General features: G+C 38.4%; 1 protein-coding gene across 4 annotated transcripts in view; it reads right to left on the bottom strand.

The window, feature by feature from the left end:
* Positions 1–26,429, bottom strand: part of CMIP (c-Maf inducing protein) — a 275,350-nt gene that overhangs the window by 222,454 nt on the left and 26,467 nt on the right. Inside the window, exon 1 of one of the 4 annotated variants that reach the window (XM_074209743.1) lies at positions 718–26,429. This exon is cut by the window's right edge and continues 25,422 nt beyond it. The exons of the other annotated variants lie outside the window; for them this stretch is intronic. The gene's annotated coding sequence lies outside the window, so the exon portion shown is untranslated. The remainder of the gene's footprint in view (positions 1–717) is intronic. 4 annotated transcript variants of the gene reach the window in all.

The following is a 26,429-nucleotide window of genomic DNA, read 5'->3' as shown; positions in this document are numbered from 1 at the left end:
AGAGCAATGGTACTGTTGAGAACCAAAATAAAATAATGTCAAAGAAACCAGAAGACAGCAAGGGATGTCAGGAGGATAATGTAAAGTAAGGAGAAGGGAAAGCTCCCAACAAATGACCTCAATTGATTAAGTATGAGGCTAGGTCATTTCTTGAAAGGGAAATAGAGAAAGGTTTAATACCTTCTTCTCCCTCAGCTTCAAAGATAGTACTTTCCTCTAGTTTTTTCCTCTCCAATTTAAAGCTCAAAGAGGCTTCAGAGTTCTAGTTTAATCTTTTCATTTTGCAAGTGAGGAAACTGAGGCCAAGAGAGGTCAAACAGCTGGCAAGTATCAGAAGTGGAACTGAACTCAGATCAACCTCACTCTAACTCTAGACTGTCTTTCTGATCTCTGCTGCTGTCTCCCCCACTACTTCCTCACCATCTTTCAGCCTCACAAACGTGTTTCGCAAGATTATGTCCTTGGCCTTCTCTTCCTTCTCCCCCATGATGATATCATTCACTCCCACGGCTTCAATTATCACCTCTATGAAGATAATTCCCAAATATTTATTTCCAATTCTGACTTTTTCCCTGAACTCCAGTCCCACATTTCCAACTCCCTGCTGGGCATCTCCACTTGAATGTCCTGCCAACACCTGATGTAAACTACTAACACAAGCATTCCCTACAAATTGGCCTCCTGAGAGTTTAAGTTAGCAAGAGCCAGTCTGCCTACCTTGGTCACTCCTTCAACTGCGGATGGGCCAAGTCCAGAAGGCCAAACCAATGTTAAGCAACAGGGTTCCTTTTCCTCTCAGCTGATGTTTTCTAGAACAGTTTTTTCCTTTCCATGTTTGGAATCTCATATCGAAGCAGCATACCTTTTCCTCATGAACGTCAATTATGTTTTCATTGTATCTTCCGGTAGCAGCACTGGCACTCAGGACGGAAATTAGTCACTTCCACTCCTTACTGGAATGGGACCTCTGCTCTGTTATCAGAATCAGCAGTGAGATGCCTTTGTTTTCTCTCCAGAGGTCTACTCTTGTCACCAAACAGGCCAAACAGGCTTCACATCAAATAATAAGAGCTTACATACTTTAAGATTTACAAAGCACTTTATATACATTTGAACCTTAAAACTACCTTGTGAAATAGGTACAGATACAATTATTTCTATCTTCCAGATGAAAAAACTGGGCAGGGCTCAGTGTCCCTGAGTTTCAATCAATATTGGAGTTACTCTTTGAAACTTGATCTGTTTCAAAGTACAGTGCTCTGACCACCCAATCAGACTGCCTTCTCAGGCAAATCCAGCCTCAAACACTGTGAGACCCCAGGCTTAACCCTGTTTGCCTCAGTTTCCTCATCTATAAAATGAGCTGGAGAAGGAAATAACAAATCACTCCAGTACCTTTGCCAAGAAAACCCCAAATGGAGTCACAAAGAGTCTGACATGGTTAAAAAGACTGAACAAAATTAAATTACCTTGTCACAATTTCCATAATGTAATAGTTATCCTATTTGCCTCATATGCAAAAGATCCCCAGCTCAAAAACACATGGAAAGACAGTGAAGTCAGGTATTCTGTTGAACAACTGCCTTGGGTTATAGAGAGTCCTCCTGAATCTAAGTAATGGTATATCAAAGCTGTGATAATCTTACTTGTCAGGCCTCTAGACTCAGGATTTGGGTTGGTAGGTTAAGCACTAGGCTTAAATAACAGAGTCGAGTGTACTCCCCCATCACCACCTCCCTGTCCCCTTACCAGATGCAGACACAGCATGGTAAACGCACTGGATTTCAATCAGTTTGCCTGAGTCCAGATCCAAGCTATGCTAATTACTACCTTTCAACAGTTTCTGATCTCTCTGGGCCTCAGTTTTTCATCTATAAAATAATGCAGTTGGGTTACATGGTATCTGAAGACCTTTCTAGCTCTAAATCTATAAATTCTATTATCTTGTTCTCATACCTGGAGGCCACACCTTGAAACTACCACTAGTCTACATAGAAAGTACCTCCCTACACCTCATACAGTATGCCCTGCTCATCAGCATCTTGTAGCCATAAAATTGAGTTGAGGGAGCTACACCATGGTGTAATAGACTAAGAGATAGGTGACCACTTATTAGTTGTGTGACCACAGGCAAGTCACTGAACTTCGAATCTGAGCATACTTTTTTATTTCTAAAATAGGGATGATAATAATATCTGTAGTATTTGCCTCATAGAGTTGTTTCCAATATCAAATTGGATAATATATATATATATATGTATATATATATATATATGTATATAGCATTTTGTGAACTTTAAAGTCTATGTAAATGTTAGCTATTATTGTTGTTTGCCATGCACCTCAGATTGGATCCCTCCTCTTGTCTCCTGAACCTTCACTGACAGCCCTCTCTTCTTCACTGGCCATGTCGACTAGAGATTTTCATCAAAACCTATTTTCCATGTTCCTCACTCTCAGACCAGCCTCCAACTACCTCGGTTCAAGCTTACTTCTTACATCCAAATGTAATGCTGAATCCTCAGTTTTAATCATTCTTTTGTCCTGAGGAGTTAATTTACTGGTCATGTAGCATTAACTATGAAAATAGCTATCAGTCAAGCTGAACTAAACTGCATTTTAGAACCTTCATAGAAGGTTTTTAAATAATAAAGAATCAAATAATATTTGGAGAGTTAAAGAAGAAACTCTGCTAGTGTGGGCCCTTCCCTGCCATACCTGAAAGAATCCCCACTGATAATGAGCTATTTTCCCAACATGGCATGATATACATGAAATTTTCTTCCTAAAACAGTAGATAGTCTTCACAGGCCGGACAGCCAGACCAAAAAAAAAAAAAATTCATTAATGTAGATCCTTTAATAAAGGGTGACTATGAGTTGATACTGTTTTTACTAGACAGCTGAGAAGGGTGTATATATTCAATTAAAAATCATGTATCAAGAACATATTATGTGCAAGGTACTGAGCTAGGTCTAAGAATTATTTTTGGTTCTAAGAATTTTTTAAAAAAATTTGTAAATTGGTTACAATCACTTATATTCATTGACAATGTGTTTGTGTAGTGTAAATGTGTGTGTGTGTATATATATATATATATATGTATATATGTATATATGTGTGTGTGTGTATACATACAAGCCCCAGAATATGAGAGAGCAAAATCATTCATTCTTCTACTATTACTCTGATAACAGACTGAATCATTGTTTTCTTTCCCTTGGAAAATTTCAAACAAAACTCATACTGGTTTGGGTTTGGGGCTTTTGGTGGGGCTTTTTGATGGGGGGAGACCATTATAGGAGGCAAATTGAGGAAGGTAGGAAATATATATCCACATGTTTTTTCCTGTCACATACATAAATAAAGCAGATACTTTTAAATCTGGCATCTGCTTCATTCTGATCATGTTTTAAGAAATGTTTGTCATGAGTGGATTGGTAGGATTTATTTTTTAATGTTGGCAAAGGAAACGTGAATAATACAGATGTTGACTCATTAACATGGGAACTACTAACATAATATGTAAAACTGATTTTATCTATAGTTAGCAAATATACTTTTCCAAACACCTAGGTATGATTCAATGCTTGACACAAACATCATCTGGTGATTCAGTGACTGACGGATATATATGAACAGAATTCCATGTGAATAACTCCCACAGCACCATTATCCCAACACAAATCTCCAGATCTGAGAGAAGTCTACAGGTCCTCAAGTGACCTACCCTAAGCAACAAAGGTATATGACCTTCAGGAAACTTGGTGCATTAATCATCAAGGTAGACTTTGACTGTTATTTCTAAGACACTGACACACAGTCATTCTACTTCCTCCACTCCTTCTGGATTATCTGACAAGTTTTATTTCCACACATTTATGAAAAATATTTTTTAATGGTTATACCTACACTAACCCTCCTAAAACAACAGAAAACATTTGGACTTTAAAAAAATGAAGTTACTTTGGGAATCTTGGAATTTATTCCTCAAATACCCAGGCAGAACTTCTTTCAAATTAACTAGTTTACTATTCCCCCCTTTCCATTCAGAGGGAATTGTGGTGAAACTCTCAGAAAGGAAGTTTCGAATGTGATCCCCCCCACCTCTACCAAAATGCAAGCAACTCAAATCTAGCCCTGGGTATTCTAAGCCTGGCCCCAACTTATCCACTCATTTACTATTGACATAAAGTGTTGCAGATTCTGTAAGTTTTGAGATTTTTCACTGGCTCCCCTCTTTTATTTTCCATGTATTTATGTAATGTCCATTGTCATTATTTAAATTTCAAACTAATAACAGCAATATCTTACTGAGAACTTTCTTCCTTCCAATTTTCTAAAGCCAAGGCATCCTCTTTCCCCAATCTAAAGATTTACTATCATGTCTACTAGGAGTATCTCTGACAAAAGAATTTTTTTTTTGATACTGGATCTACTAATATTTCATTCTCTACAACTCTTTTCCTACACTTCTCTTTGTTTTGCCCTAATCTTTGTCTCTCCATTCCCCCTTTTCCAAACTTTTTGTAGTCTGACTTTTTTCCTACCATAACTGTTGTTCTTTCCTATCATATTTTTACCTCTTTTGTACTTTATTTCTTCCCTAGTTGCTGCCTTCCTTTTTTCTTTCCCAGTTCTCTTTTTCTTTTCTTTTGTGTTTATTCTTCTTGTGGGTCCACATCACAGATTCCCCTCTAACAACTTAGATTTCCACAAAACTGGAGTCCCACCCCACCCCCAATTCTGCTAAGACCAACAGAACTTCCCAATACTAAGTAGTCCCTGCCTAAAATATACTCTTCCCCTCCAGAAACTGAGAAGAGGAAGTATGGAGGTGTTCAGACTGGACTGGGGACCTCAGAGGACCTGTATCCTTGGCTTCTTACCACTCATGTGACCTGATCTAAAAAGTTCATTGGAAGGCCAGGTCTACTTCTGTTTTCCTTGGAATTTGCTCCAAGACCTCTTTCAAGAACTAAAGTCAAAGCCCCAAAAGTTCCAAGGTGGTTAGTTTCCTTGGGATACTAAATGTCAATGAAAATGTGGAAAATGCATGAGGAGACTCAACCAAATTTGGAGCCTCGCTTGCTTGTCTGGTGAATGGTTGATAGGACTGTATGAGGAAACAAATGGAATAATGCAGCTGTAATGCAGATGGCTAAGAATGCGTTCCCATCTAACTGGGTTTCTCAACATACTATTGTCATTTGGTCCATAGCTAGATTAGTGTTGGGGACGAAAATAAGATTGTAAAAGCTAAAACCACACTTAGAAACCCCTTTAAATTTGGCTGATCTAATTCCATAATAAATTATATTCTTTTGTATTTCCACTATTTGGAATTATAAAACTTGAATTCAAATACCTATTTACTTACTACCTAAGTGACCTTGAACAAGTCATCTCTTCTCTGAGCCTCACATTTCTCATCCATAAAATGACAGACCTGGACCAAATGATCTCTAAAGACTCTTGCTGCTCTAAATTCTCTGATCCAATAAAAGTCAACCTATGTATGAGTCATATTCTTTAACTATCCTGTAAATGTCACTAAGATAAAAAGCTAACTGACCAGAGTTTTATTTAAACTTTTTTTATTTTTCCCAGTTGCCTACAGTGTTTGAGCAAAGTAGTTGTTTAATAAAGATTTGTTCAATTTAATTGAATTCAATTCAATAATTCAACAAATACTGATTACTTATTATGTGCAAAGTGACACAACCTGACTTTATAGTTCTATTCTATATATTTATATATGTATGTGTTGTCGCCCATTACAATGCAGGTTCTTTCTCAACAGAGACTTCATTTTTTTTTTTATACTTGTATCCCAGAGTCAAGCACAATGCCTTGTAAATACTAGATGTTTAATTAATACTTGTTGTTTGACCAGCAGAATCTAAAAGGCCAGCCCTAGAGTCAGGAGGATCAAGGTTCAAGTTCTGCTTTTGATACCAATTAGCCATGTATCCATGAGCCAGTCACATAAACAACAATGCATAACAAGGCACCTACTTCATGTTAGGCACTCTATGAACTAATCTATATCTGGATAGGAAAGTTTCCTACCCCTAGAATATTACAAGCCAATAACCTCCTTCCACCTAATACCACCCCCAAAAAATGTGTAAAGCACACTGCTAAGTTCATATATACATACAGACACACACACCAAATAACAACTACCATCATAGTCCCGGCCGCTTGAAGTTTACATTTTATTGGCTAATAAGACACAGACAAGAAAACTCAAGATATCTGAGAAGAGAGAACATCAATAAGAAGAAATATCTGAAGACAAGTAGTTCTTGAAAAATAAACATCAGGAAATAAAAGGAATCATGTTCTGTCACCTAATTGCACTGGTTTCTAATAAAGTATCATAAATTCGGAGGTAGAGGGACCAGACCTTAGCAATCATCCAATATAATTCCCAAAATTTCACAAATGAGGAAACTTGGCCCCAAAAATCAAACCTAGTGCTTCTGCTTAAAAATCCAGCATTCCACTATACCAGAAGTGACCAGGATGCTAATTCTGTCACTCACTAGTCATGTAACTTCAATTCCCATTATTTAAAATTAAGGAGTTGGACCAGACAGAACTTGAAGTGCACTTAAGTTTTTATCTGAATGAGAAATGTGACAGCCATCCTATTCAAGCTTTTCTGATTAGGATATAAATTTAAAAGTTTACAAAACTTTTCTGCACCAGTCATATAACTTATCTTGGTTAGAGAGTACCAGCTAAATTTTCTTGTCGACCTGTCTGTGGTAGTTGAGTTACTGACACTACTGGCCACTGGGCCATATAGGAAACAATCTTCCCATAAATCTTCCCTTCTCCTCAAGGAAAAAGAAGGGGAATGAAGTCAATATCTGTTGAATAGTAAGACACTGTTGACTTTCTTCATGTTTTAGAGTACCTTTGGCCAGAAAAACATAAAAACTGCTTCCTTTTCCATAAAGCAACAGAATTAGTTCAGTCCCAAAGCCTACAGAATATGAGTTTAAGTCAAGAGGATCAAGGTTCAAGTCCTGCTTTTGATACAAATTAGCCATGTGTCCATAGGCAAGTCAAATAAGCAATGATACATTAACAAGGGACCTACCTCCCTCTTACAGCCTAACCTCCTTAGACAGCCTAACCTGTAGCTCAATCCCAAATAATTCCAGCAGGTATCAATCATCTTTTCCAAGGAGATTTCTGGAATGTCTACACTATCTTCTGGAGGGCAAGTTCTAACCAGGGTGTTCAAGAGACTGTCAGCAAATAGATAAGAGCTCAAGAAAGTATCAGCTATTCTTAACAGCTAATCAGTAGTTGGATCCACATTTGAGGCATTCCCAGGAATTTAAGGTCTCCCCCCCCAATCCCTGCATATTCACACACACACACACACACACACACACACACACACAAGACAGAAAATACTTAATAAATCTCTAACAGAAACCTGCAAAGGTTATAAACCAAAGAATTCAAACAAGGAGAACTAGAGTGAAATATGTCATAAAAGAAACATGATCAAAAAAGAAACCAGTAGGGGCGGCTAGGTGGCATAGTGAATAAAGCACCAGCCCTGGAGTCAGGAGTACCTGGGTTCAAATCTGTCTCAGACACTTAATAATTACCTAGCTGTGTGGCCTTGGGCAAGCCACTTAACCCCGTTTGCCTTGCAAAAACCTAAAAAAAAAAAAAAAAAAACCAAACTGATAAATCATCAGCCAATCTGTATCCACTAGGATAGTTTTGATGTCAAAAAAAGGTGAGGGAGGTCTCCAGGATATTGGGTGGATCCTCCTGTGATGCACTTGTGAAAAGATATGAATAAGAGTTACCCAGGAGTACAAAGTTTGGATAGAGGCAAACTACCTCTTACAGGAAATTTCTACGTTAATGAGATCACAGATTGTTTGAATATTTTGACCTGTCTACATGCTCACACTAGCCCTGACAACAACACCCTCTCTGTTCCACCTTCACTTCTTGTAATCTAGTTAAGACTCCAGGGCTGCTGAACCACAGTATGAAGGGGTTTTCCTATGGCAGTACTGTAAAGTGAGACAGAAGGCTACTAAAAATGGAACTCAGGCCTAGAAGGCTCTGGCCACCGAATGGTGTAGTCTAGCCGATTTCCAAAGCTTCTCCACTGCTCAGACTCAGAGGGGTCTCAGAAGCCTGATGACCCTGCCAAAGTATGTAAGAGAGAATTAGGGCAAATTGGAGAAAGGAAAAAAAGCTAACAGTAGTCTGAAGAGGGAGCAGTATGGAAAGGAAGATCGGCTGATAATAGGAAGAAGGAAGATCTGAGCAGAGTCTGCACCTTGCAGTAGAATCACCCTGAAGAGGAAAAGAATAGGCTGAGTCCGGAGAAGGTGCAGATTTCTGCTGCACTTCAACCCCTTATCTGCCCATAGGGTCACGGCAAATAAAGAAGGAGGAGTTTGCTCAACAAGTCTGCTCTGTGGATGTTTCCATTAGGAAAGGGCAGGGCAGGGCAGGTCTGAGCAGAGGGAATTTGTACCTTCTACTCCAGCAGATAAAAAATAAGAAGGGAATGGAGAATTGAGAGTTAGAGGGAGTGTCAAATTCCAAACCCCAGGAAGTGGAAGTGAACCACTGGCTACATAGCCTCCAGGTCACTGGCCCAGCCTCTGAGGTGGTCAGGTCAGCCCTGTCTCTGGAAACATTAACTCTCTTCTTCCTAAGGTAAGCTTGAAGGGGAGACAAAGCTCTCAAGAGGTTCCATGGATGTCCCCCCCATCCAAATCCCCTCTCTATTCTTCCAAATGGCTTGCCCATTTCTGAAAGTCTTATTCCTGCTGGTGGTCAGTGGTCCCAGGAACTTTAGGAGTCTCCAATTTCTACAAGGTTGGAAATAATTCATGCCTAGGGAAAAAAGGCTTACAGAGATTGAAGACAAGGATAAATGCTTACTAGTGACCAGCCAAATCTTTCCCAAACTCCAAACTCCCAATAAAGTTCAATATAATCTCCCCAATGCAGCCATAAGCAAAGCAACTATACCCAATACAAGGTGGGATAAGGTGTCACCGTCATGTAGTCCTGGTATCCCTGGAAAGACCCTGGAACATAATCTAATCTAATTCTATCATTTGCTATAGATTAGAAAATTGAAGATGAAAGAGGTTAAATGACTCACCCAATGTCAGAGCAAGTCTTCTGAATACCAGTTTACTGATCTTTCCACTACACCATATCTCTCCTCAACAGAAATGATCATTCAATGCATAGATCTAGGGCTAGAAGGGGTCTCAAGACATCCTTCACTTTACAGAAAGTAAACTGAGGTCTAGGAAGGATGTCATTTTTCTGTGATCATACAAGCAACAAGCATCAGAAGTGAGAGCTGAACCCAGGTCCCCTTACTCCTGAACCGAGGCTTCACTATCCATTAGTGAACCTAGATTTCTCCTGTACAGCTCCTCTGCTAGAGTTCTTTCTGCTTCCAGAGTCAGACAGATTCCCCATCAAGAGTTGACTCTCAGACCACATAAGTCATCCCCACCCAACCCTATGTCACTTCTGTTTCTCCAAGGCCCCAAGTCCCAAAGAATGGAGTTGCTTCAGCTGCATCTATGTGAGGAAAGCTTACCAACCAACATCCCCCATTCCTGTTCAAATACTGGGAAGTGGTAATCTCCTGCCTTGCTACTTTGAAACTGAGGAGGCAAAGGAAAATATTTGAATGTACAAGTCCTGAGGTCAGAGTCAGAGTTTGATTTGAGTTGATTTAGATTAGAGAGAAATGTCCAAGAACAACTCACTGATTTACTTTATTTCAAGACTTGGCACACAGCTTGGACTGGCCTCAAAACCAAACTGGTTTTGGCTAGAACATGCTGCAGCAGCCTCAGTGATAGAAGCCATCTGGATCTGGTTAGAAGGTTAAGAGTCATAAAGTTCGCTTAAGATATTATGTGCCTGACAAGCCTGACTTTTCCCCAGGGAAACAGCCAGGAGGAGATACAGCTCTTGCGCCCCAGCCACCAAGGCCTCTGGAAATGACCATCCTCAGAGAAGACCTCTAGCCCATTCTGAGATAGAAAGGTGAACATATAATTCAACATAATACACTGCTCCAGAGATGCCATTACTTAACTTCAATGCTATTGACAAGAACCTAAAAACTCAGTAGAAAATCCAAATGAGAAATGGCTTCATTGACAATTATCAAAGTTACCATCAGTACTGAAAACATATACTTACTAAATAAATAGATCATCTAAGGCAGTCTCTTTTCTCTCTCTTTACTGATGGAGAGACTGAAACTTTGAAGATTATCTCAATTATCAATGGCATAGGCTAATTTATAAATGACTCAATGAAAAACCTCTAAAGAAATCCATGTATGTATAAATCAAGGATTTACCTTGTGAACAACCAAAGTAGCAACTGGTGGGATTAATGAGAGAGAGAGAAGTAAAAAAGGAAGTATTATGGAGCAGAAATCACTACCTAATAACTCAAAGAGAAAGTAGGATTTTTAGGAAAGGGAGGAAAAAAAATAAGAAAAACATTAGATTTAATTGCAGAAAGATAAATAGAATTCATTGGAAGCAAGAGACACAGGAAAAAAAAAATAAAGACAAGATATAAAAAGCCAACTGCTCTCAAGGAGCAGCCTAGATTTTTGGATGCTTGACCAAGACTTGAGGAAGTGGATTGAACATATTAGACAGTTTCTATTTTGCTATAGTCACATCTCTGCTGCTCAACTGGCCACCTGTATAGATACAAAGTGAGAACTGGAGACCATTATTCAGGTAATTCAAATTCAAATTGACTTTTTATATCATCAGAGCAAAGAAGGGAACTGTTTGGGTTTTTTTTTAACTGTGGTACTTTCTCCCTGAAAGTATATTTTCATGAAGTCAAGATCAAGACCATACTGAAAAACTATATGGGTACCTCAGGCAAACAGAACCATATGTTGCCATGGAAACCATACAACCAAAACCCTGGCACACACTAACAGCTTTGTAAACTGTCACCATTGTTCCAGAAAGGCTATCTTGCCTGTTCTGTCTTCTGTAGATCAATGATTTCCATAATTTCTCTTTATGGGAACATGATATGTCTGTAGGAGAGACCACATATCCCCACTGTTTCTGCTTTCCACTGCAAACAAAATGCTCACTACCTTTCTGACCTTGGGAAATTCACTTAATTTTCCCATGTTTTCTCTTCTGTGAAATGAAGGGGTTGGACTAGATGACCTCTCAGGTCCCTAAATTCCTATGACCCTATAATCACACACAAAAGGAACCAGTACAAATGGTGCTACTTTAGATGAGATCAACTTTTTTTAAATTAAATATCAATTATCAATTAATCCCAAGTATACAGATAAATAACAATGTTCTATAATACAAATATTAAACAATAAACCAGTCTCCAGACCTCACAGTAAGAATCATGTGATGAAGAGACCCTGTATACATGCACACAGCTCAACACAGTTGTATCTCACAGAAAAGACAAATGGCTTCCTATGAAAATTAATTATAAACATGCAGGACATTTTGCTGGAGAAAGGAAAGGAGAGAAGGTAGAGCTTTTTCACTGCAGGGCCACAAATAAAAGGTCATGATTCACCCATGTAAACCCAAACTCTCATCCCTTCTCTGGAATCATTTCTCACTATAAATAATTTCCCTTCCCAAACATTCATCCACTTATAAAAAAGTAGGAAAGGAAAACACTTAAAACTGAAGATGGGGGGAAGGAGGCAATTTCTCCCAAAACCTGATAAATCCTAACAGGGCTTCCCCAGGTAAATTCAAAACTTTACTCCTAAATCATAAAATCTAGTTGATTCTTATTATTTTTACAACAAGCTTTAACATCTCCAAAAGGTCTTCCCTGATCACCTCAGCTGTTAGTACTCTCTCCAGATCAAATCACTTTCAATTACTTATTTGTATATATGTTGTATCCTCCAAAATAATGTAATCTCTCCGAGGGAAGGGATTATCTTATCTTTTTATTCTCTATGTACTTCAGGACCAATCAAACCTTACATATGGTAAATGTTTAATAAATGTCAGCTGGAAAAAAATAAATGTTTACTGAATTGAATTTTATTATATCCATCCACCAAGCTCAAAGTACTGCATTACCAGGCACCACACACTGGCATTGCTTTGAACTGACTTCAAAGATGTTAAAAAAGTGAGCAGGAAGCAGATTCTGTTAAATATCATACATTTTATTTAAACAATCAGTCAATAAGTATATAGAAAATAATAGTATGTACTAGACATTGAGAAGACAAAGACAAAAAAAAAAAACAGTCCCTGCTCTCAAGAAGCTTACATTCCCCTATAGGTGATTTAATAACCCATTGGTTTTCCCTCCTATTTTTCTGGGCTTTTTCTCACAGTGGGAGCAGGGGAAGAGAATGGAAACGATTTGCCCTGATCCTATGGTTTTAGCAAACTAAGAAATGATTCTTAATCTTCACTTCTGGTCTTGAAACCACTGTATAAGAAGATGATAAAACCAGGAGTGAGTTCTAGCAGGTGGGGGCTTTAAAAATTACCTACTGAAGTCTGAACTCTCCCTATGATTCAACTTTTGTGAACAAAATGAAATTATTCAAGCTAGATCACTTTGAAAAGTTCATTTCTGATCACTTCTTTCAAGTAAACACATACATTTACAGTTCTATCCCCATTCTGCATTTCATAAAGCACCTTCTGAATCTTTACAGAACAGATTCTCTGTTTAACCAAAAGATAATTCAATTTATCCATCGTACAAATTTTTCCTGAGCACTTTCTATGGGCAAGCATATTTGTTTAAAAACACGTGCATGGTAAATATAGACAGAATCAGGTAAATAAAGCATCACGTCTTCAACAATAGTTGTCAGCAAGGCTCATCTCATTTGTTATGTGACCTTCTAAGTTTTTCCAGGTGAGTATATTCTGGTGATCAAATTCATTAGCTCTAATCAAACAGAAGGAAAAAAAACAAAAAGGAAACTTTCATATATACAAAAATAATTCATAGAAGCATTTTTAGTAGCAAAAAAAAGAACTACATGGAAAACACAGCAAGTACCCACTGAATGGGGGGGGGGGCTGGGTTGGCTAAACAAATTATGGTATATGAATTCAATGGAATAACAATGTAACATAAGGAATGATGAATATGAAGTAGGAGTAAATAGGGTAAGATCTATATGAACTAATACAGAGCAAAGAAAGCAGATTAGAATTTTATCTCATATATGTAAATATACACTCAATAAGTAGGAAAAATATGAAAATCATACTGAAAGGCAAGTGATTCCAGATCAAAGTTAATCATTGATATTAGTTCCAAAAGACAATGAAATACCAATAAAATTCCTCAACTTAGACTACAGGGGGGATATGGGAAGGAATCAAGGAATAAGGATGCCAAATATTACATATGCTTATTATCCATTAGTTATATTTAACTGTCTACCTTTGTTACAAGGCACAACTCTATTGTAGTAGAGGGTGGGATATCATAAAGTAACAGTTTTGTAAAAAAAAAAGTTGATAATAAACTCATTTTATAAAAAAGAAAAACAGAATGGCTAATATGAATTACTTTCCTTACAAACAGAGGCAGTAGTTAAACACAACAAAAAAAAAAGGAAAGGAAGGGAGGAAGGGAGGAAGGGAGGAAGGGAGGAAGGGAGGAGGAAGGAAGGAAGGAAGGAAGGAAGGAAGGAAGGAAGGAAGGAAGGAAGGAAAAGAAAATGCACTGGGCTCTACAAAGCAATTGGGCAAATTTACTGACTGGTGGGCTAAGGTTCAATCAATACCAGATGAGCATATTTAGGCATTCATTTTCTATATTCCCAAGCTCTCAAGTCCTGAGCTTCTCAGATTTAGCCTACTACAGTGTACATTCTACATGCTATCCTAACCACCAACCCTTATCTTCCCTAGAAATATCAGCCTCTGAGTTGACTCCAAGAATCACTTTCTCCAGAAAATTTTTTTTTCTATGAATGGATTTGGGGTATTGTCAAGAAATGCTCTTAAAAGATTTTCAAAGAATTCCAGAATTAGAAGTGGGAGACTTTCTGAGGCCAACCAGTACACTATCTTCTCTATAGCATCCAAACTGATAGCTTCTTGAACCCTTCCACTGACAGAGAATTCATAACTTCACTAAGCAACCAGTTCTACTGCTGGACAGCTCTAATTGTTAAGAAATGTTTCCTTATAATGAGCCAAAATCTGCCAAGCAGAATAATTCTAATTGCTCTTCCATGTGACATCCTTTTAGATAGTTCAATACAATGATCATGCCCCACTAAAATGTGATTCCCACAATGGAGCACAACTTTCCAATGAGGAACATGTACACATTTAACAACATTTTGGCAGTCTTTAAAATATTATCATGGTTTTTAACTTAATTTGAACCCTCCCACTGTAGTATTTAGGAGCTAGCAGGCTCAGCTAGATATGACACCGGATCCTACAAAGGCAAGAAGGGTGTAATCCAAAGATTCTTTTTCAATTGATTAAACAGGATAGTGGTAGAAGTCTTTCCAAATGGCAGTCTTTAGGTTTTTAGAATGGTCCATCCCAACAAGTACCCAAATCAATCAGGCACCAATTCTATTTCAAACTTTAGAAATACCTGCTTCACTATTTGCAAGAAATTCTGTAGTGTCTACCCACTGAGAATTCTAGGACATGCCCATGAACACATTGCCAAAGCTGTTCAAGGAAAAGCCCAACTTAGAAGACTTTTCTTCAAATTCTAAACAATGAAATTGGGCTAGCCAGGCAATAGTAAGTCTATCAAGCTATTATCTGCTCCAGGAAGAACTTTCATATGCAATTCTTTAAACAGGTCACAGCATGCTTCTTTCTAGAGATCCTTCTCCCATTTACCTTCTACTCTGGGAAACATTTCTGACTGCCAAAGTTGGCCTTGAGAAGCTTTCTGAATGGAGCAAATGAATTTAGACTGCAAATGCTCATATGGTCCCTCTGCTTTCACACAAGTCTGGAAAGTAAGCTTGGTAGTAAATATGAACTACTCCCCAGCAGGGTTGCACAGTTCTGACATGCTGGAGATATCATTCCCCTATATCTTTCCCTTGAGCATTCAGGGCCAAACTTTCCAAGGGTGACCTAATTTTTTTTTTCAAGCAGTTGGAAGATGTTGCCAACTTTGCTCCTGCACAAACTATTTATTTATTTGTCCCTACACCTAAAGGGGAGAGTTAAATAATACCTGTACAAGGTTTCTAAAACAAATTAAACAGATAAAGTATGTACTCTTTCCCTATTTTCCTAAAATACTAATTATAAGGCTATGCACAGGTTTTAAAAATTTAAACATAACCAAGTTTCCACTGTAAAAACAAAGTGGTAAAGTGAAAATTTATCAGTTTGGGTATCAGAAGACTTGAGGTAAAATCCCAAGCTCTATTATTTGTTACCTGTGAGACTTTAGGGAAAACATTTAATTTTTCTGGGTCTGTTTCCCCACTTCTAAATTTGAAGGGTTATTCTTTTTTTTAAGGGTTATTCTAAACTTCTCTAGCTCTCAATCTATTATTTCAATTCATGAAACTATTTCTACCTGAAATCCTATTGCCTTTAATAACTGGCAAAAGTATTTATCTATTTGAATCACATACACATCTCAAACCAATGTTTTATTTTACCAACAAGAGAAAGAGGAGGAAGGCAATTAAGAGGATCTGCTAAGAATTTGTTAATGAAATAAAGATAGAAAAGGATTTGTGAGGGTGGGAACTGACTGTCTAAGAGATAGAAGAGAATCACCAAATCTTTGCTCAGACCTGGAAGACCAGGTAGGTAGGTAGAGAGAAAGAGAGACAGAGACAGAGGGAATTAAAATGAATCAGCAGTATTTATGTATATATCAGGCAATGCTCTAAATTCTGGAGATATAAATGTACTCCCAGCTCCCAAAAAAAGACAGTTTTACTCTCAAGAAGCTTCTATTTTAATAGAAAAATACATAAAGAGGGAGAAGAGAAAGGATCCTAAGAGAGGGAAATACAATCTAGAAAGTAAATTGTGGGGCAGCTAGGTGGCACAGTGGATAGAACACCAGCCCTGGAGTCAGGAGGACCTGAGTTCAAATCCGACCTCAGACACAATAATTACCTCACTGTGCGACCTTGGGCAAGTCACTTAACCCCATTGCCTTGCCAAAAAAAAAAAACCTTTAAAAAAAAAGAAAGTAAATTGCACTATGAGTGAAGTGACAACATGGCTGAGGATCCCTTAAGGAATGGCAACTCAAGCTAGAGACTAGACCACCTGGAGAAAAGGACTTTTCTGCCAGAGGCAACTAGGTGGATAAAGTACTAATTCTGGCCTTGCTAAGACCTGAGTTCAAATCCAACCTTAGACATAATGGTATGACCCTGAGCAAGTCACTTAACCCTGTTTGCCTCAGTTTCCTCATCTGTAAAACAAACTGGAGAAGGAAATGGCAAATCAGTCCTATATCTTTGCCAAGAAAACCCTAAATAAGGTCATGAAGAATCAGACATCTCTGAACAACAAACAGTAAAGAAAAGAAAAGTGAAGCCTCCATTCAAATCTCACAGTAAGTTAGGGGCAAACTTAGTTCTCCAGCTCCAGTCTCCTGCCTCCCTCTTCTAGTATTCTCTCTCCAGACACACTGCGGTTCTGAGTTTCTCTGAAAGAAGCTGCCCTGTTGCTTCCCAAATCCCTGCTTAAGAGATCCATAGGGATGGAAGGAACAGAAAGGCAGGGCCCCATAGAGGGCAAAAGAAGTTAGTTTGGAAATGGTGTACCCAGTACTGCAACTCTCTTTGAAATGAATAGATCCTGTTTTCACTGACTGATGAGCAGCACACCCTACTACCTCCTGCCCAAGGAGTTAATTCTGTGTTTAAAAGGGAAGCTGTTCAAGCCACCATTTTACTCGAAGCTGGTGAAATTTAAGTGACTTTTCTGAGCTTATGAAATGAGTCAACGACAAAACTAAAATAGAGCCGTGGGCTCTGCTTCTGACACCACTAGACCACACTCCGCCCACTGGAAATTTCAGCAAATACAACCAGCTGCAGTTCTTTCCTTCCCATCCAGGCACTGCCAGCAGCTGCAGCAACATGAGTACCTGCTGCCTTAGGCAGACACCAAAGGGACTTAGGCAAAGCTTTTCAGTTCTTTCCAGAATGTGCTGTGGAAATGGGGGGAGGGGGGAAGACTTGTGGGAGAATAAAGGGAGTGGGGCAAGTGAGGAATGTTGGTACCAAAAAGTCTGGTTGAGAAGAGGTGGTTGGGTCTAGCCCACTGAATAGTGGTGAAGGCCTATTCAGACCTATGAAAAGATTCAGACAGATTTAGAGCTGGAAGAGACCTTAGAGCTTATCAAGTACTGTGGTGTCAAACTCAAATACAAAAGGAGACCACTAAACCTACATAAGGATCCCTGAGGACTGTATAATTATTGAGAAAAATGTTGTATTAATACTATATATATTATTAATATTATCTATTTTTATTGGATTTTTCTTTATTACATTAAAAATTTCCCAATTGCATTTGAGTCGTTTGGCTGCCCTTTGGATTGTCATGTTTGACACATCTAATGTAGTCTAATAATTTCAATTTTACAGAGAAGGACATGGACCCAAAGGGAGGATTAGCTGGTCTGAGGTAGGAAACACAGACATTAGGATTCAAGGCTACCTCTTCTGTCTCCAAATTCAGTTCTTTCTACTCTAACAATATGCTTAGTTTGGGTTAAATTAAGAGAAAAAGGAAGGAAGGAAGGAAGGAAGGAAGGAAGGAAGGAAGGAAGGAAGGAAGGAAGGAAGGAAGGAAACGAATGGGCAAGGAAGTCAGAGGTATAAATAAGAGAAAAAGGAAAAAGAGGAGAAAAGAGAGAAAAGAGAAAGCAGAAAGGGCAGAAGATGAGCAAGGGAGTTGCAAGAGAATGAAAAGGTATTGAAAGAAAGAGAGGTATAATGATTATTAGACTTAACCTAGAAAATAACTCCTGCATCCAGAGCCTAGTAAGTGGCTTGACTGGCTCAGGGATGTATAGCCCCTGGGAAAGTTGGAGAAAAGGAATCTCACATAATGTTGAGTGTTTCTTTAAAAAAAGTCAAAAGCCTCTAGGGTGCTCTTCATGGCACCATTCACAATACCTATGGACTCCCAATTACCTTCAATCTGGAAATCTCAAACTTTAAACTCCATTACAGAATGTAAGAGAAGAGGTGTGAAAATAAAAGTAGCTTTAACTCAGTAGCAAAGATTTGTTCTTTAACACTAAAGAAGGGGACCTGTGTGTCACCTAAGGACTTTGTGGTTCCTTACCTTGATGCCATCCTCTTGTTCTTCTCTGCTTCCTCAAGCTGAGGTGAAAAAAGGAGGGTTTAAGAACAAAGCACCTGGGTTTTAAGGGATGAGGAAGGATGTCAACTGATGGGTATGGGGAGGATACCATTCAAGGTCCAGTGAACAATATGCAGAGGTGAACACAGAGATCAAAGAAAGCAAGAAAAGATTAGGGAATAATGGAGTCTGGCTGGCATGTAAAGTGAATGAAAGGCAATACCATGAAATAAGTTTAAAAAAATAAGCTGGAGAAAGAATGTGGAAAGACCTGGATGCCTGTTTAAGGTAAGGTTCTTGTATTTTTCTCAGCAATAGAGAGCCACTGAAAGTTTTTGAGCAAGAGAGAAGTCAACAAACTTGTGAATTAGGAAAATCCACTTAGGAAGATCAATTTGAGTAGACATAAAGACTGAAAGCAGGAAGCAGTTAGGAGAGTTGAGGTGAGAGGTGAGAAGGGTGAATAATGGTATCAGAAAAGATGTCATGGGGGAAAAAAATCAAAAGAACTTGGCAACTGATTGGTGATGGAACATCAAGTAGGTGATGTAAACAAAAAAACATTCCTAGACATTCAAGGAGATAAAAGAACAAAAAATTAAAACCAAAGAAAAAAGACAAAGTGGACTCCCAACAATGATGTGGACCAGAAAAGAAATAACTCCCTGTTGCCTTAAGCAACAGCCACTGCTAGACCAAAAAAAAAAAAAAAAAACAACCCAAACACAATAGAAAGGACTTTGCCCCAATCCCAAGAGAATAACACAGCAGCCTCCTGACATGTACCCAACCACAAGAATGAGCCTCTACACTAAAAACTAAATCAAAGACTTCATGAGGGGCTTCTCTGAATTACCCTAAAACAGAAGTTCTCCTACTTCTGGTCTTAAGATCCTAAAAAATGTTGAGAACTCCATCAAAGAGCTTTTATTTATGTGGATTATATCTAGTGGTGTGTTGGCAAATATTTATCAACTAGTTCTCTGGGAGAAAATGTACACCCAACAACACTTTTACTTTTAAGTTTAATCTGCATTATTAATATTTTCTCCAACACATTCTTAAATCCAGACAAAGCAATAAATTAAGCCCTGGTTTGTAGCACTTTCCCAGGGTAAATGCTCACTCTGAAAATTTATCAGCTTATCAGTGTGAACTGACTCCAACACAATAAAGGCTAAATCTAACAATATTTACTCACTCAAAATTAATGTTAGAATTATTATAAAAAATTTTTTACCTCAAATACCATCTGAAAAGGTCTTGGGGACCTTCAATAGTTCCCAGATCATTTTTGAGAACTGCTACTCTAGGGGCAGCAGTGAGGGGTAGCTAGGTGGTGAAGTGGATATAGAGTACCTGCTCTGGAGTCAGGAGCACCTGAGTTCAAATTCGACCCCGGACACTTAATAATTACCTAGCTGTATGACCTTGGGCAAGTCACTTAACCCCACTGCCTTAAATTTAAAAAAAATTTTAAAGAAAATGAGAACTGCTACTCTAGAATGCACAATAATCATTTTCTAGTCATACCCAAGACTCTCTTTTGGGATTTTCTTAGCAAAGATACTGGAGTGGTTGGTTTATCATTTCCTTCTTCAGAGATGAAGAAACTGAGGCAAACAGGGATTTTGTGACTAGGACAGTTACTAACTCTGTGACCCTGAGCAAGTTACTTAACCCTGGGCAATTTACTTAACCCTGGGCAATGGAAGGGAATAATTGCCTAAATACAAAATTTCAATGCCTGCTCTCTTCAGTATAATGACATCATTCTTAGCAGAGAAGCTCCAAGGTAGCTCAGCCCCTGGGCAAAATGACTATACACCTGACAAACCTGGGAGTGACCAATGAACTAGGGAGTTATCATTGAACTAGATGTCTAAGATTCCATCTAATTACTACCATTAAGATCTTCATTGACAAAGTAAAACATAGAAAATTATTTTGTAAATTGTCATTACCACCTTACCCAATGAATGGATCATTCACAAATTATCTGTTACACTTTAGTTTGTCAACCCAAAAAACCTAGAGCAACCCTTCCTCCCCAAAATATTTTTTTATTTTTATTTTATTTTATTTTTAGGATTTTGCAAGGCAAATGGGGTTAAGTGGCTTGCCCAAGGCCACACAGCTACATAATTATCAAGTGTCTGAGACAAGATTTGAACCCAGGTACTCCTAACTCCAGGCTGGTGCTTTATCCACTGCGCCACCTAGCCGCCCCTCCCCAAAATATTTTGAAGAATATTAGCCCTCCTAAATAAAAGCAATCCTGGATTAACCAAGAATAGACCTCTCAGTTCTTTCTCAGTTCATCACCTATGCAATGGCTATACCATGTTCCTTGTTCCTTTTTATAACCATCATCCTTTAGTGAATAAGTTAACCCTACATTATCCTCCCCATTGGAATCCCTTGCCCTTTGTTGTCTTAGATCATGCCTTTCTAAATTCCAAACTTAGATTACTCTCACCATCTTATTTCCTTCACTCTGTTCACTCTGAACAGAGATGAAGAAATTGGGGGGGGGGGGGGCTGACTCTGAGTCCACTACAAATTTTTGCTATAACATCTCAACTGGACCTTCAGCTCCAAGAAAGGCACTTTGTTTACAATTTCGCAGCTGACCGACCATCTGGCTCACCACAGCAACTATTCAAACCTTTTCATCTGTCCTCAAGCCTCTCACAATTCCCCCTCTCCAACACTTCAAGGGAGAACTGTCTCCTACTCCAAAGAAACTGAGGCTGTTCCCCAAAAGCTTCCCTCATCCCCCAACTCCTGTCACTCAAACTTCTTCCCCCATCATGTCCTCCTCCTTCTGTCCTATATGAAGAAATAGTCTTTCTCCTTGCCTAGACATTTCTACTACTACCATTAATCCCATCGCCACCTAACTTCTCCAGTAGACTGCCTCATTGCTTCTAATCTTTACTCTCTTCCAATTTATTGACTCCAGCTTCCAACACACATATCTATGTTGCCACCAACATTAAGACCCCCTCATTTGACCCATTTCACTTCACAAGCTATTGTCCTATATCTCTCCTCCCTTTCTCAGCTGAATTCCTCTGGAGAAAGTGGTACCAAACTCAAATAAATGAGATCACAAAACCTTACTTTAAGGATTTTTGATGGCCAGATTTTGACTTAGAAAAGTCACATATTAACATTATCTATGTTCTATTGTATTTTTGTTTATTTTATTAAATATTTCCCAATCTTAATTTGATTCAGACAACACTGAATCTGGCTCAGATCCACACATTTGCTCTAAATATTTGCCTCAAATTCCTATCTTTTCCATTCATTTCTAAATTTGTTGTAATTTGACTTTTGAAATCATCATTCAACTGAAACTATTATCTCCAAAGTTATCAAAGATGTCTAAACTGATCAATATAATAGCCTTTTCTCATTCCTTATCCTTTTTTAACTCTCTGCCAGTCTTTGACATTGTCAAGGTCCTCCTCTCCTAAACACTTTCTTCTCTCTATGACTTGTGACACTGTTCTCTCCTGATTGTCCTTTGCCTGTCTGATCATTACTCCTCAATCTCTTGTGCTAGATGTCCATCCAGGTCCTACTTTACTATGGGTGTTTCCCAAGATTCTGTCAGGTTCTCTCTTCTACTTTCTCTTTTCTATTATTTGACCAGCTGAACTCATTAGCTGTCTTGGTTTTAATGATCATATGTATTTAACCCAAAACTCTCTCTTGAGCTACAATTCCACATTACCAACTTCCTTTTTGAAACTTCAAAATCAGTTATTCTGTAGTCATCTCAAACTCAACATGTTCAAAACAAAACTCGTATTTCCCCTAAAATCTTATCTCCTTCCCAACTGAAAGGCACAACCAATCTTCCAATCACCCAGTCCTACAAGCTCAGTGTCATCGTTACCCCACATGTTCAATCTGTTCTCAGATTTTATCATTTTTCTCTTCACAATATCTCTTATATATGTCCCCTTCACTAAACTCACAATGCCACCACCTTTACAAAGACTCTCACTTGGGCTGTTAGGATAGCCTTCTAATTATTTCCTTGCCTCAAGTCCCTACTCACTGCAATCCATTCTCCACTCAGTTTCCAGGGATTCTCCTAAAGCATAAGTCTGACTATGTTAACCCTATTCCTTTACTCAATAAAGAGCAATGGCCTCAATTACCTGTAGGATCAAATATAAAATTCTGCTTGGCATTTAAATTTCTTTACAACTTGGAGCCTTTCTTCTACAATCAGGCATTGCTACCCTACTTGCTACTTCTTAATCATGATACTCCAACCATCTGTCATGGCTGTGCCCCCATGCCTACAACATTCTTCTTCCTTACCTCCAAAGTTTAGCTTCCCTAACTCAAATCCTACTTTCTTCAGGAGGCTTTCCTTTCCAACTCCCCCTTAAGTTCCCACCTCAATACCAGCTATTTGTTTCTACCTTCTGCTAATTCCTTCCCTCAGAGATCATCTTCCATTTATATTGTATATATCTTATATGTATACAGCTATTTGTATGTTATCTATGCCATTAGAATGTGAATTATATAATAGATTGTGTTTTTGCCTTTCTTTGTATCCCAGAGCTCAGAACAGTTCCTGGCACATAGTAAGTCTAAATAAATGCTTGCTTGGTTGTATTGTCTCTGTACTCATGAGCATGAATATATTTTTAAAACTGGACTAAATGCATAAGATTAGGGGCACTTTCACAGGCCCACTCTATCTTGTTGACAATGAACATAACAAGACCAAGAGTTATATTCTCTAGAACTTTTCATCAACAAGTACTGCCAAATCATCTGGCTTTATGGCTGGGGTCCCAAACCAGTAGTGAAATCTCCAGGGGTTACCTCAGGCAAGTTAGAAAAGGGAGAAATACAGGTTCTAGATATTTCCTGGACTATAGGTTCCAGAATGGAGATCTGAAATTGATATAGATATGTTCCAGGACTGTGGTGCCTAAGGGAGTCCTAGAGACACCCACAGTTAGCCAAAAGTCAGAGAAGACCCTTCCACCCAGGTCTCCAAGGCAAGAAAGAAGACACATTGATTCCATTCTGAGACTTAGATGAGATATGAAGTTCTAGGATCCTAAGGCTTAGCTCTGGCAATACATTATTTCTATATTCGATTTTCTCACTTATTTGAAGGCAAGTCAAGAAACATTGAAGTAGCTGCTATTTTCCAAGGACTGTGCTAAACACTTAGGAAACAAAGGAAAAAGGTATTTATCATCTATTAAGGGAGAAGTACAAACAATTATGTATAATATATATTCAGGATAAATTAGAAATATATTCAAATGAGAACAAAACAAAATCCAAAGAACAATGTGTGCTATTACAACTGTACAAAGGAAGAAAACCTGAATGAAATTTCTCGGGCAACAATAGTGCTAACTCAGGAACTAACACTCATCCTTCCTTTTAGAAAAAAGGCAAAATTGCTTAAGTATATCTCTACATGCCACAATCATTCCCTATGGAACTCTGCTGGACTATCTGCAGGAATTATACAGGACTCAACTGTGGAGGCCTTATGTTCTATCTGATGTGTTCAAATAAAACTTGTAAATATTAAAATAAATATAAAAAGCTTATTGCTGACTGAATCCATTCTCTCTCTTGTTCTATCCTGTTACAATGTAGAACTGGTGGCCAAAAATCCCTCAATAATACCATTTCCCCTATAAACCCATGACCTTGTTCTATGTCTAATTTTCTACAAATTCAACTATTCTCAAACCCAGAAGGAAGTACTGCTTCCCCTATGCCTACTCAGTAGTGGCTTTTAACTGCAGTAGTTTTCTCCCAACCACAGTCTCAGGGTAATTTGATCTACCAAAAAGAAGTAGTTGCATCAACAAGTAAACAACCTGAGGAATGGGGTTTTAGGGAGCGTAGTAAGTAAAGATTCCCTGGGGAAGTGGGGTATAGGGAAGAAGTAGGAGATGGGCTGCAAAGGAAAGACATAGTTGATGACTAGAATAAAACTGAAAACTTTCATCAGAAAAGTTCTACATTATCATATGTCTTCGTGTACTAAACACATTGCTACATATCATTCTAATGAACTAATACATTAAATCTCAAAGCCAAACACATGCAGGGGTAACCACCAGTGGTGCTGTTTCTACAGGACAGTAAGTCAACATTTTTTGCATATTACAAAGGAGAAAACGTTTTGTAATGACCCCACACAAGTCCACAAACATCCTAATAATCTTTGTCTCTGGTAAAGCACTCAGGACAAAGGCTAGAATCCAAAAAAGGCTAATTAGTTCTGATTTAGAAGTCATGTGGCAAAGTGAATAAAAGACTGGCCTTGGTGTCAGAAAGATTTGGCCTCAGGCAGCTACAGGTGAGTGACAGAACATCTCTGGAGGTTTGGGATGATCTACAGGGTTGTTATGAGAATCAAACTAGACAACCTATGTCAAATACTTTGCATAAACCTGTAAATTCTATATAAATGTCAACTAGTATTTTTACTTTCTCAGGGGAGTACTATAGCTATGTTGAGGCTAATCTATTAAGCTAATTTAGTTTATCACAATAATAAAAAGATGAGAAACTCAACCACTTAAAAGTAACTCAAAGTCTCAGTCTCAGGACTCTACTTCATCTACAAATGGACATGCAGAAACTAAGAAATCAGCACTGCACCTGTAGAGGAACTCTGAAAAGTCTCATGGGACCCCAAAGCAGAGGTTAAACCAGGCCCAGGAATGCAATCACATTAATGAAGAACAAGGCAGAGGATAGTAAGTGCTGAGACAGGTTTTATTTATTTAACTTTTTTCATTTTCCTCTTCAAACTCAAACTGTCAAAGTTGTGCCTGATAAATCAGAAAGCTACAGAGGAAGTGGTTTGTCCTTCCTCCCACTCACAACTTCTGCAAAAGATAAAATACACTTTGGCCAACTGCAAAACACAGATGATTGAAAAAGTCATTCAGATCTTCAGGAAACATAGTCATTTAAAAGAACAACTATCACTTGAGTTACCTAAAAACAACTGTGGGCTCCTGGCCAAAGGTCAGGGATCTTTGAGTAGATGAGGAAAGAAAAAGCATCCTCTTGGGAACTCACCTAGACATCTGCTCCATATTCTGGCAGATCACTGTGTTCTGAGCCCCACTCCTACACAGATGGAGACTAGAGCTCTGGGAAAACTGAAGTGTGTTTAATGACCAGCTTTATAGAAGTATTCAAGAATCACAGAAATCTCAACTTTTTCTCCAGGTTCACCCCAAGAATAAAGAAGGGATATCCAGAAGCACCCACATCCAGACTCCTTAGAAATTGGAAAATTAAGAAGCAAAGAAGGAAAGGGAAGCCAATTCTAAGTTGTGCTCTAAGGAGCACAAGCACCTCAAAAAACAGCGTTTACCAAACTCCCTTCTCCCCCATAAAAGGAGTGAACAAGAGAATTTTGACCAAAAAAAAAAAAGCAGATCAATATCCACTTAGAACTGGTCTTTGTCTTTTTTTGTATCCCTAGTACTTATCATAGAGCCAGGAATACCTTAATTACTTCAAAAAAAGTTTGACTGACCAACTCCTTGCTTTCATAAGTCTCTGGTTCATTTTTAAACATCAAAATCAACTAGAGGCACAACAGAGATCTGCATAGATTTGGGGTGTCAATGCCCAAAATAAGTCTCCTGACTCTGTCGTTTACCAGCTGTGTAACATTCCTTTCTGGGTCTCAGTTTCCTCATTTGTAAAATAGAGATGTTGGATTTGCTCATCTAATCACAGAGTTTAGGCATAGAAACTTAAGGGTTCATCTAGCCCAATCCCCATCTTTTACAAAGAGGGAATCTGAGATGATCTCAAAGGTTTTTTGCATTCTGAATCAAAGGTTGGTTGTAAGACAGAACTTTGCAAATCTTAAAACATTATCCAAATATGAATTATAATTATGATGTATGGATTATGGGATTTTTTGTGCTTATATAAAACAGGATCACGAGCCCTGGACAGTAAGATTTAAGAATAAGGGGGGGGGGGGGGGAAGCACAGTTGGGAGAGGGA

This window comes from Macrotis lagotis, chromosome 1, assembly GCF_037893015.1.
Source record: "Macrotis lagotis isolate mMagLag1 chromosome 1, bilby.v1.9.chrom.fasta, whole genome shotgun sequence".
NCBI classification, from domain to species: Eukaryota; Metazoa; Chordata; class Mammalia; order Peramelemorphia; family Peramelidae; genus Macrotis; species Macrotis lagotis.
The sequence above is the reverse complement of the archived record's forward strand: the minus strand, read 5'-3'. Positions and strand labels throughout refer to the sequence as shown.